The following is a 12,122-nucleotide window of genomic DNA, read 5'->3' as shown; positions in this document are numbered from 1 at the left end:
TCTGTTCATCAGATTTTTTATTCACTTGATTTTTAGATTCACTTGATAGATATGTATTCGCTGTCACTTTGTTGTTCATAATTTTTATCTTTTTTTTTTAATATATTTTATTGTTTTTTGTTTTTGTTTTTGTGGGTTTTTTTTACAGAGAGGAAGGGAGAGTGATAGAGAGTCAGAAACATCGATGAGAGAGAAACATCTATCAGCTGCCTCCTGCACGCCCCCCACTGGGGATGTGCCCGCAACCAAGGTACATGCCCTTGGCCAGAATCAAACCTGGGACCTTTCAATTCGCAGGCCGACGCTCTATCCACTGAGCCAAACCGGTTAGGGCCATAATTTTTATCTTTACCTTTTTCTTCTTCTTCCTCTTCTTACAGAATACCCTTCAGCATTTCATGTAATCCTGGTTTGGTGGTGATGAACTCCTTTAGCTTTTTCTTGTCTGTGAAGCTCTTTATCTCACCTTCAATTCTAAATGATAGTTTTGCTGGGTAGAGTAATCTTGGTTGTAGGTTCTTACTATTCATCACTTTGAATATTTCTTGCCACTCCCTTCTGGCCTGCATAGTTTCTGTTGAGAAATCAGCTGACAATAGTATGGGTACTCCCTTGTAGGTAACTAACTGTTTTTCTCTTGCTGCTTTCAAGATTCTCTCTTTGTCTTTTGCCCTTGGCATTTTAATTATGATGTGTCTTGGTGTGGTCCTCTTTGGATTCCTCTTGTTTGGGGTTCTGTGCGCTTCCTGGACTTGTAAGTCTATTTCTTTCACCAGGTAGGGGAAGTTTTCTGTCATTATTTCTTCAAATAGGTTTTCAGTATCTTGCTCTCTCTCTTCTTCTGGCACCCTCATAATTCGGATGTTGGTATGCTTGAAGTTGTCCCAGAGGCTCCTTACACTATCTTCATATTTTTGGATTCTTTTTGCTTTTTTCTTTTCTGGTTGGGTGTTTTTTGCTTCTTCGTATTTCAAATCTTTGACTTGATTCTTGCAATCCTCTAGTCTGCTGTTGGATTTCTGTATATTTCTTTATTTCAGTCAGTGTACACTTAATTTCTAGTTGGTCCTTTTTCATATCCTTGAGGGTCACACTAAATTTCTCAAAGGTTTCTAGACGATTCTTGAGTAACCTTATAACCATGGTTTTGAACTCTATATCCAGTAGTTTGCTTTCCTCCATTTCTGTCATTTGTGACCTGTTTCTTTGTCTCCCCAGTTTGGCTGCTTCCCTGTGTTGACAGAGTGGCTTTGTGTGCTAGGTGTCCTATAGGGCCCAGTGGCTCAGCCTCCCTAATTACTTGAGGTGGACACTGTTGGTGCACCCCTTTGTGGGCTGTGTGCACAGTCTTGTTGTAGTTAGGCCTTGATTGTTGTTGGTATCACTGGAGGAATTGACCTCCAGGCCAATTGGCTGTGAGGACCAGTTGTGTCTACGATGGGAGAGCTTCTGTGCTGGAGACACCCTTATGGGGCAGGATTTGCTTCATTGGGACTTTGGCGCTCACTGAGTCTGCTCCCTGAGTGTGTCTCTTATGGATCTGAAGAGTTGTAATCTGGATGATATCACTCTGACCACTAGGTACACTGGCTCTTGGATCTCCAAGGAGGTGCAAAGTCAGCCACTGCCTGAGGCCACTCAGCAGGAGCTACAGAGAGATCTACAGATTCCTCCTCTTTGTTTGGGGTTTGGAGGTGCCCAGATGAGGCCCACCTGTGAAGCAATGCAAGCTGCTGTCCAGCTTTGGGCCTTCTTTTGGATGCTCTGGGGCTCTCGGACCCAGCTGCAGTATGTTAGGTTTAATATTGCAAAAGGCCAGGCCATTCATATGCAAAAGGCTCTGCGCACAGCTTGGGTAGGGTTGTAAATTGGGTGGGGCAGGGTCTCAGGGAATCACCTGGGAGGAGCAAACAGCAATGGCTGACCATCAGCCCTTCCCCAAAGAGGTCCCCAGGTCTCTGTGTCCCGCGGCACTGTGCAGGAACAATGATCACTGCAAGCACCTCTGAGAGAAAGCTGCCTTCGAGTTCTTCCCAATGCCATACAGTCCAGTTTCTCCCCATATGAGTCTGGGTCCCCAGAGTCTCACCCGGAACTGGAGTTCAGAGCAGTTGGGAGCTTGTATCTCCCTCCTGATTGAAAAAGACAACAGCGTACTCAGTTGCCAGCCCTTTTCCGCGCACACATCTCCGTACCTCCGCACCTCCTCCCAGTTTTAGTGTGTGTTTTTTCTTTCCTTCTAGTTGTATAAATTCCACTCAGCCAGCCTTCCCGTGGTTCCTGATGATATCTGTTTTGTCTTTTAGTTGTAGTCTCTGGGTCTATTTTTGATCATCAGTTTATTTGGTTCATTAGATTTCACATATAAGTGAGATCATGTGATACTTACCTTTCTCTGACTGGTTTATTTCACTTAGCAAAATACTCTCCAGGTCTATCCATGCTATTAGAAATTGTAAGAGTTCTTTCTTTTTTATTGCCATCTAGTATTCCATTGTGTCAATGTATCACGGCTTTTTTATCCACTCATCTGCTGATGGGCACTTAGGCTGTTTCCAAATCTTAGCTATTATAAATTGCACTGCTATGAACATGGGGGTGCATATATTCTTTCTGACTGGTGTTTTGAGTTTCTTAGGATATATTTCTAGAAGTGGGATCATTGTGTCAACTGGCAGTTCCATAATTAATTTTCTGAGGAAACTCCATACTGTTTTCCACAGTGGCTGCACCAGTCTGCATTCCCACCAGCAGTGTACTAGGGTTCCCTTTTCTCTACAACCTCACTAACACTTGTCGTTTGTTGATTTGTTGATGGTAGCCATTCTGACAGATGTGAGGTGATATCTCATTGTCGTTTTGATTTGCATCTTTCAGATGATTAGTGACTTTGAGCATGTTTTCATATGTCTCTTGCTTTCTGTATGTCCACTTTGGAGAAGTGTCTATTTAGGGCCTTTGCCCAGTTTTTAATTGGATTGTTTGTTTTCCTTTTGTTAATTTGTAGGAGTTCCTTATATATTTTAGAGAATAACCCCTAATCGGATGTATCCTTGGTGAATATATTCTCCCATGCAGTGGGATCTCTTTTTATTTTGTTCTTGGTTTCTTTTGCAGTGCAGAAGCTTTTTATTCTGATGTGGTCCCATTTGTTTATTTTCTCCTTAGTTCCCATTATCCTAGGATATGTATCTGTAAACATATTGTTACAAGAGATGTCTGAGATTTTGCTGCCTATGGTTTTTTCTAGGACTTTTATGGTTTTACATCTTTAGGTCTTTTATCCATTTTGAGTTTATATTTGTGTATGGTGTAAGAAGGTAGTCTAGTTTTATTTTTTGCATGTTAACTGTGCAATTTTCCCAACACCACTTATTGAAAAGACTGTATTGATTCCATTGTATGCTCTTGCCTCCTTTGTCAAATATTAATTGAGAATAGGGGCTTGGATCGATTTCTGGGTTCTCTGTTCTGTTTCATTGATATATGCCTGTTCTGGTGCTAGTACCAGGCTGTTTTGAGCACAGAGGCTTTGTAGTATAACTTGATATCTAGTATTTGGCTGACCGTCCAAAGTTTGTTATTTCTCAAGATTGCTGTGGCTATTCAGAGTCTTTTTTGGAGTGTTTGTTCTAGGTCTGTGAAATATGCCCTTGGTGTTTTAATAGGGATTGCATTGAATCTGTAGATTGCTTTGGGTAATATAAACATGTTAATGATGTTGATTCTACCAATCCATGAACATGGTATATTCTTCCACTTGTTTATATCTTCCTTTATCTCTTTTTCAACATCTTATAGTTTTCCGAGTACAGGTCTTTTACTTCCTTGGTTAAGTTTATTCCTAAGTATCTTAATTTTGCTGTTGCAATGATAAATGGGAGTGGTTATCTTTTAAATGTCCCTTTCTGAGAGTTCACTAGTGGTGTATAAAAATGCTATGGATTTGGGGGTGTTAATTTTTTATCCTACTACATTTCTGAATTCATTTATTAAATCTAGTAGATTTTGATGGAGTCTTTAGGGTTTCTAGGTACAATATCATGTTATCTGCAAAGAATGAGAGTTTTACTTCCTCCTTTCCAATATGGATGTCTATCATTTCTTCTTCTTGTCCAATCGCTGTGTTTAGTACTTATCAAAAAAAGGTGTTGATGCACCTAGGCCCGGGTGAGGCCACGTGCCCCTGGGTCTGGGAGAGCCCAAGCGTCCCTGGGTCCGGGTGAGACCATGAGTCCCTGGATCCGGGTGGGGCCTCGTGCACCTAGGCCCGGGTGAGGCCACGTGCCCCTGGGTCTGGGAGAGCCCAAGCGTCCCTGGGTCCGGGTGAGACCATGAGTCCCTGGATCCGGGTGGGGCCTCGTGCACCTAGGCCCGGGTGAGGCCACGTGCCCCTGGGTCTGGGAGAGCCCAAGCGTCCCTGGGTCCGGGTGAGACCATGTGTCCCTAGATCCGGGTGAGGCCACGTGCCCCTTAGTCCGGGTGAAGCCGTGCCCCTGGGTCCGGCCAAGACCAAACCAGAGGGAGTCGGACCTCCGTTACCACCATTTGTCCACCATCCAGAGCTGAGGGGTCAGTGCTGACATGTACACATAAGGAACTGGTGGACATTGAAATTGGGTCTCAAAAGAACTGTTGGTCCAGAAAGAAACTCACTACAGACTGATCCATCTGCCTGTCAGCATAACTATTATTGCTCGTCTCACATTCAGTTCTCATAAGTATATATCTAGTGACATATGATCTCGCTCATCTAGGGGAAATGAAGAACAACATAGACTGAGGAACAAGAACAGAACCAGAAGCAAGGAGGCATCGATCGGACTATCGGGCCTCAGAGGGAGGAAAGGGGAGGGTGGGGGGAGGGGGAGAGTTCAACCAAAGGACTTGTGTGCATGCATATGAGCCTATCCAACGGTTAAGTTCAACAGGGGGTTGGGGCATGCGTGGGGAGGGGGGGGTGGGAATGGGGGAATGAGGACAAATATGTGACACCTTAATCAATAAAGAAATTTAAAAAAAAAAAGGTGTTGAATTTTATTGAATGCTTTTTCTGCATCAATTGGTATGATCATGTGATTTTTGTCTTGCAATCTGTTTTTGTGCTATATCACATTTATTGATTTGTGAATATTGTATCAGCCTTGCATCCCCAGAATAAATCCCTTTATTATTTTCTTCCTCCTACTTATGCTGGGCTTTTCTTGTTGTTCTCTTTCTAATTATTTAACTTACAGGGTTAGATAACTTATTACCAGATTTTCTTTTTCTGTTTCTTTTTCTTTTTCTTTTCTTTTTCGAGGTAAGCCTGTAGTGCTATGAACTTCCCTTTCAGGAATGCTTTCACTGGGTCCCATAGATTTTAGATAACAATCTATGAGAGAGATGTCTGTGTTCATTTTCAATTGTTTCCAGGATGTTTTCTATTTATTCTTTGATCTCTTTGGTAACCCATTCATTGTTTGATACCATACTATTTAGCCTCCATGTATTTGATTATTTTTTAGTGTTTTTATTGTAGTTGATTTCTAATTTCATGTCACTGTGGTCTGAGAAGATGCTAGATATGATTTCAATCTTCTTGAATTTGTAGAGACTTAGCTTGTGTCCTAACATGTGGTCTAGCTTTGAAAATGTCCCATGTGCACTTGAGAAGAATGTATATTCTGTAGCTTTGGTGTGGAATGTTCTAAAGATGTCAATTAGTTCCACCTGTTCTAGAGTATCATTTAGGATTACTGTTTCCTTATTGATTTTTTGTCTAGATGATTTATGCAATGATGTCAGTGGGGTATTAAAGTCTCTACTATGATTGTTGATCTCTCCCTTGATATCCTCCAGAAGTTTTTTTTAATATATTTAGATCCACCTGAATTGGGTGCATATATGTTTACCAGAGTTATGGCCTCTTTTTGTATCAGTTCCTTTCGTATTATGAAGTGGTATTCCTTATCTCTTGTTATGGCCTTCAATTTGAGGTCTATTTTGTCAGATATAAGTATTGCCACTCCAGGTTTTTGTTGTTGTTGGTGGTGGTGGTTTTGTGGTGGTTTGTTTTTTCATTTCCATTTGCCTGAAAAACCATTTTCCATCCCTTCACCACCAGTCTGTGTGAGTCCTTGGTTCTGAAGTAGGTTTCTTGTAGACAACAAATATATGGGTCATGTTTTCTTATCTATCCAGCTACCCTATGTCTTTTGATTGGAGCATTTAATCCATTTATGTTTAAGGTTATTATTGACAGATATTTGTTTGCTGCCATTTTTATTCTTTATGCCTGTGTTCTTTCCTCCCTTTATATATATATTTTTACAACATTCCCTTTGGCATTTTTTGCATTGCTGGTTTAGTGGTAATAAACTCTCTTAGCCTTTTTTTTTGTCTGCAAACCTCCTGGCTTCACCTTCAATTTTGAATTATATCCTTACTGGATAGAGTAGTCTTGGAATTCAGTCCCTGGATTTTCATCACTTTGTATGTTTTATGCCACTCTCTTCTGGCCTGATGTGTTTCTGTTGAGAAATCAGTTGATATTCTAATGGTAGATCCCTTGTAGGTAACTTTCTGTCTCTCTCTTAAAGCCTTGAAAATTCTTTCTTTGTCTTTTATGCTTGCCAATTTAATTATGATGTATCTTGGTGTAGGTCTTTTTGGGTTAATCTTGATTGGGACCTTCTATGCTTCCTGGACTTATGTGACTTTTTTCTTCCCAAAGTCAGGGAAGTTTTCTGTCATTATTTCTTCAAACAGGTTTGCTATCCCTTGCTCCGCTTCCTCTCCTTCTGGCATCCCTATTATGTGGATGTTGTTTCATGTTGTCCCAAAGCTCCCTTAGACTCTCCTCCTGTATTTTAAAAAAATTTTTCTAGTTGCTGTGCTGCATGGATGTTTTTTCCTATCTTATTTTCTAACTCACTGATTCGGTCCTCAGCTTCTTCTAGTCTACTGTCAAAACCTTCCATTGTGTTCTTTATTGCAGCTATGTCATTCTTCATTTTCTCTTGATTCTTACTCATGTTGTGTTATTTCTCATTCAGCTCCTTATAATTCTTGAGTTGCATGTATTTCTCATCCAGATGTTTGAACATCCTTATAACCATTACTCTGAATTCTTTCTCTGACAAATTACTTACTTTATTTTATTTAATTCCATTTTATTTAATTCCTTTTATAGTGATTCCTCCTTTTCTTTCATTTGAGTGTTGTTTCTTTGCCACTCATTTTTGCTGTTTCTTTGTATTTGTTTCTATGTGTTAGATAAAATGGCTATGCCACCCAGATTTTTAGGGTTGGTCTTATGTAGTAGATGTTTTGTGGGACCAGTGGTGCTGTCTCCCAGGTGTCCTGGGCTGAGTGTTCTAGAGAGGCTCCCTACTTGAGATATTTGGGTTCTCCTGATGTAGTTGGGTCTTGAATGTTATTGTCCGATTCGTGGATGGAGTCTCCTCTCAGGGTGTCTGATTATGTGGCTCGCTCCCTGTCACATCATACCAGCTGTTGTGGAGGTGCTGGCCAAATAGCACAAAATACAACAAGACAAGACACAACACAGAAGGAACAGAACACGAACGTACACAAAACCCTTATAACCCCAACAAAAGTGACCACCAGCAAAAAGAGAATTAGGAAACAGAAAAGTGAGCAAGGATGATAGAAAAGAAAATAGAGTAAAAATATGGGGAGAAAACACAAGAAAACAAACAAATAAACCAAAAAGCATAAACAAAAAAATACCCAAAAAGGAGGGGGGGGTGTCATAATCTGTAGATGCAGAGCTTAAATAAAGAAAATAACATTACAGAATTAAAGGAATAGGGTAAGGACCACGGTTTAGAATAAAGAAGACAAGAATGAAAAAAAATTCAAGAGGACAGAGCAGATAATCCTGAATTTAGGAAATGAAACAAGTTAATCATTTAGGAGAAGAAGAAAAGAAAATGAGAAGAGAGGGGAAAAAATAATTCTGTAGTAAAAAAAAAGAAAAGGGAAATTGAGTAGGAGCAGGGAAGAGTGGATTAGATATATGAACAAAACAACAGAGAGTAGAATAATAACAACTCAACAAAGCAGACAGATAAGAAAGATCAATTATTAAAAAGGGGGGGAAGAAAGAAAAGAGAAAACTTAACAAGGAGAAAAGAGAAGAAAAACAGGAGGAAGAAAAGAGAAGAGAGGAATAAAAAGGTGTAAAAAATAAAATAAAATAAAATATATAAAAATGAAGTGAAATGTCATTTGCTTCAGTTGAATTTTTTGTGTGTGTTTTTTTGTTTGTTTTTTTAAATATTTTATTGATTTTTTACAGAGAGGAAGGGAAAGGGATAGAGAGCTAGAAACATCGATCAGCTGCCTCCTGCACACCCCCCACTGGGGATGTGCCCGCAACCAAGGTACATGCCCTTGACCGGAATCGAACCTGGGACCCTTCAGTCCACAGGCTGACGCTCTATCCACTGAGCCAAACTGGTTTTGGCTTCAGTTGAATTTTAATGCCCCGTGGGACCAGGCGTAGGACCCCACTCTTCTCTTCTCTCTGCCAATCCTGGGCTTCCTGTGAGGTACGTAGGTGCTAACCACTGTCAGGCCCTGTCTTTTGTCTTTTAGCACCTGCCTGAAGCTCCAAGCAGCCTACCGGTCCACTGCTTGTGTCTGTCTCCACAGGCCTTGGCTTCAAGAAGGAGGGGCCAATCTGCCTTTTTTGCTTATCTGCCAGCTGTCAATCTTAATCACTCAAGAGTCTGTTTCTGACAGGGCTTTAGTGGAGTTGGGTTTTGTTTCCCTTTCAGAGAATGAGATGGGTGTTTCTTCCTGTCCCAGAGCTCCTCCTCCAGGAGTGGCCCAAAATATTACCCTGCTCTTGGCTGGGTCCTATGGAGACCAATGGGGTCAGCGGGGTCCCTGGAGTTTCTGTCAGTCTGTTTCCTAGAATAGTGAGGCGGGTGGCCCTCCTCCACTTCGGTCACTGTGGGCTCCTTGAGACTGTTCTACCCGTAAGCTTGGCCTCTGCCTTTGTTTCCTCAGTAAAGCTCAAAATGCAGGGTGTGGCAGGCTGTATCACCTAGGGTGGGGTTTTCCCCCAGGTAGCTCGTCCCAGGGAAAATGGCCATTTAGGTTTGGAAGCACATAAACAACCCAATGCAGGACTCCTGGCTACTGCTCTTCCAAGTCTCCCTGACCGGCTCACCACACCCGCCTGTCCTCAGGCACCTCAAATCCATGCCTCCCTCCCGCACCAATGCCTCGGATATGCAGTTGCAAATGAAAACTCCTGTGCTCTAGGTTTAGAGATTTTTTTAAAAAGGCAATTGACACCACAGCTCTCCACCCACTGGCTCTGGGCTGCTGAGTCTAGACTCCACTGCTGCCCACAGCCTTGCTGCCTTTCGTAGCTGCTGGGATGGTACGGGCGCTGCGGATGGTGCTGCCACAGGTCTGGAGGTGCAGCTGGTAGGTCGCCACCACCTTGGGCTTGGGTGTGTGCTCTGGGCAACCCCCCTCTCAGGATCTTGCTCTTCCTACTGGTCTCCAAGTGTCCCCTATTCTTCCTGGTTCTAAGTCACCTCCTCAGTTGGACCTCAGTTGTAATTCCAGGTGAATTCCCTCCAATTTAGTTGTATTTCTAGTCTGGCCCTTGGGATGAGGTGCCTGACAGGTCTGCCTATTCAGCCACCATTTTCTCCTCTCGCCCAAAAAAGTATTTTTAGAAGTAAGTTTTGTGATGTAAGAATAAGCTAAGTTGTGTCAAGATGTCGTCATCTGCTGTCCTAGATAAGCAACCAGCAGCTCAGTTAACAAGGTAAAGAGGAACAAAAGAATATTCCAGGTGAAGGCAGCTCAGATATGAAGCCAGCTGAGAAGTTATGGACTAAAATGAGAAACTGTGATTCCAAATTGTCACTCAAGAATTACCAATGCCATACTTACCTGGCAGGGGAGATACCATGATCACGAAGGTGGTTTTCCCAGGGCGAGGCTTATCCATTGCACTCCGGATGTGCTGACCCCTGCGATTTCCCCAAATGTGGGAAACTCGACTGCATAATTTGTGGTAGTGGGGGTAAAATAAAAAATAAAAAATAAAAATAAAAAAAGAATTACCAATGCCATTTCCAGGCACAGGGACTTTGTTCCTAGGCCTGGGAACAAGACACTGATTGAGTTTCATCCTCGCCATAAGCAATCTGGCAGATCTCACGGTTCCACTATTCTGAAATAGAACCATAGTCAGCTACGTTCCATGTTGACGTAAGAAACATCCAAACCTGGCCGAAATCGGTTTGGCTCAGTGGATAGAGCGTCAGCCTGCAGAGTGTAAGGTCCTAGGTTCAGTTCCGGTCAAGGGCACATCCCCAGTGGGGGGCGTGCAGGAGGCAGCTGATCAATGTTTCTCTTTCATCGATGTTTCTAACTATCTCTCTCCCTTTCTCTCTGTAAAAAATCAATTTTATATATATATATATATATATATATATATATATATATATATGTGTGTGTGTGTGTGTATATATATGTATGTATATATCCATATATATGTGTATATATATATGTATGTATATATCCATATATATGTATATATATATATGTATATATATATATATATATATATATATATATATATAAACATCCAAACTTGTAGAAACTTTTTATGAATTTATCTGAGCCAAACTGAAAGCACTTGTTGAGAAGCAAAATCTAAAGGGATTGAGAAAATGGCAGTTTCACCACTTATTTTACACATCAGAATCAAAGGAGAAGACATGAGGGGTTTACATAAAATCCATTGTGATAGATTAGAGAGGCGGGAGAAAGCCAAGCAGGGAAAGCTCTGAGATTGGATAAAAGTGAAGTGATAGACACGTGCTTCTTTTACACCGGTGGGTATAGGATAGTTAACATTTACAGCTCATGGAGATGGTATGTGGGGAACACGATAACAAGGAGGGTCTCATGCTTTGGGAGGAGATTATGCCCTGAGGAGTTCAGAAAAGGGGAATTTAAAAAAAAGGGGGGGATCCTTTCCCCCTCTCCACGTGGGAGTCTGTTCTGTGGGACTCTTTCCCCCTCCCCACGTGGGAGTCTGTACTTATTCTTCAATAAATCTTCACCTTTGCTATACCAAGAGAGAGAGAGAGAGAGAGAGAGAGAGAGAGAGAGAGAGAGAGAGAGAGAGAGAAAGAAAGAAAGAAAGAAAGAAAGAAAGAAAGAAAGAAAGAAAGAAAGAAAGAAAGAAAAGGGGGATTACTCTGACATTCCAAAGGTATGTTATCATAGATGCAAAAAGACAATAGTCAGGCTCAGTTAAGGTAAAGATTCCTTTGTCAGGGAAGATACCAGCCTAGGACATGACTACCCACCACGAGTTGCTTTTTGTTAGGAAGTTTTATTTCAGACCAACCTATGTGGTTACTTTAGGTCTCTGAGTTTCTAAGGACCACCAATCAGCTCACCCCCAACCCCACTCCTGCCCCCGAGCGTGTCAGGTTTAGCATGTGGCCGTTTTCTAGTCCACATCTATCTAAAATTGGTGTTCTCTTTGCAATTGCAAAACCACAACATTCAACTGCTTTGTACAGCTGTGTAGTAGCATCACACAAGATAAATGTCCCATATCCCAATATGTTGACTGATTTTTCTACCTTACCAAAATATTTTGTCCCCTAGGATACTATGGATTCTTTTTTTTCCATTCAGAATTTAGAATGTTGGACACGGGGTGGGGATGGGGAGCAGGAGGAGTTAGAGGCCTTTAACTACTGAGGAGAAATTTCATGATGTTTTATATTTGAATATGTAAATTTCATTAGTGATTTTTTTTCTTTCTTTGTTCTTTTTGCTGTTTGCAGTGACTATTTCACAACTTAAAACTACAAATTTTATTTTGAAGATGTAAAAATAAATTTCTCTACTTTAATCTATAATTTTGAATTTTCAAATAAAATAAGAAAACATAGTGGTTGCCTTAACCGGTTTGGCCCAGTGGATAGAGCATCGGCCTGCAGACTCAAGGGTCCCAGGTTCGATTCTGGTCAAGGGCATATACCTTGGTTGTGGGCACATCCCCAATAGGGGATGTGCAGGAGACAGCTGATTGATGTTTCTCTCTCATCGATGTTTCTAACTCT

At 41.4% G+C, this 12,122-nt stretch overlaps 1 pseudogene; it reads left to right on the top strand.

Annotated features, from left to right (window-relative positions):
- Window positions 1-9,916: 9,916 nt before the first annotated feature.
- LOC129151800 (U1 spliceosomal RNA) lies at window positions 9,917-10,060 on the top strand (annotated as a pseudogene).
- Window positions 10,061-12,122: the final 2,062 nt, after the last annotated feature.

The sequence above is a fragment of the Eptesicus fuscus genome, chromosome 15 (assembly GCF_027574615.1).
Source record: "Eptesicus fuscus isolate TK198812 chromosome 15, DD_ASM_mEF_20220401, whole genome shotgun sequence".
In the NCBI taxonomy this organism is placed as follows: domain Eukaryota; kingdom Metazoa; phylum Chordata; class Mammalia; order Chiroptera; family Vespertilionidae; genus Eptesicus; species Eptesicus fuscus.
This window is presented reverse-complemented; position numbering and strand designations above follow the sequence as displayed.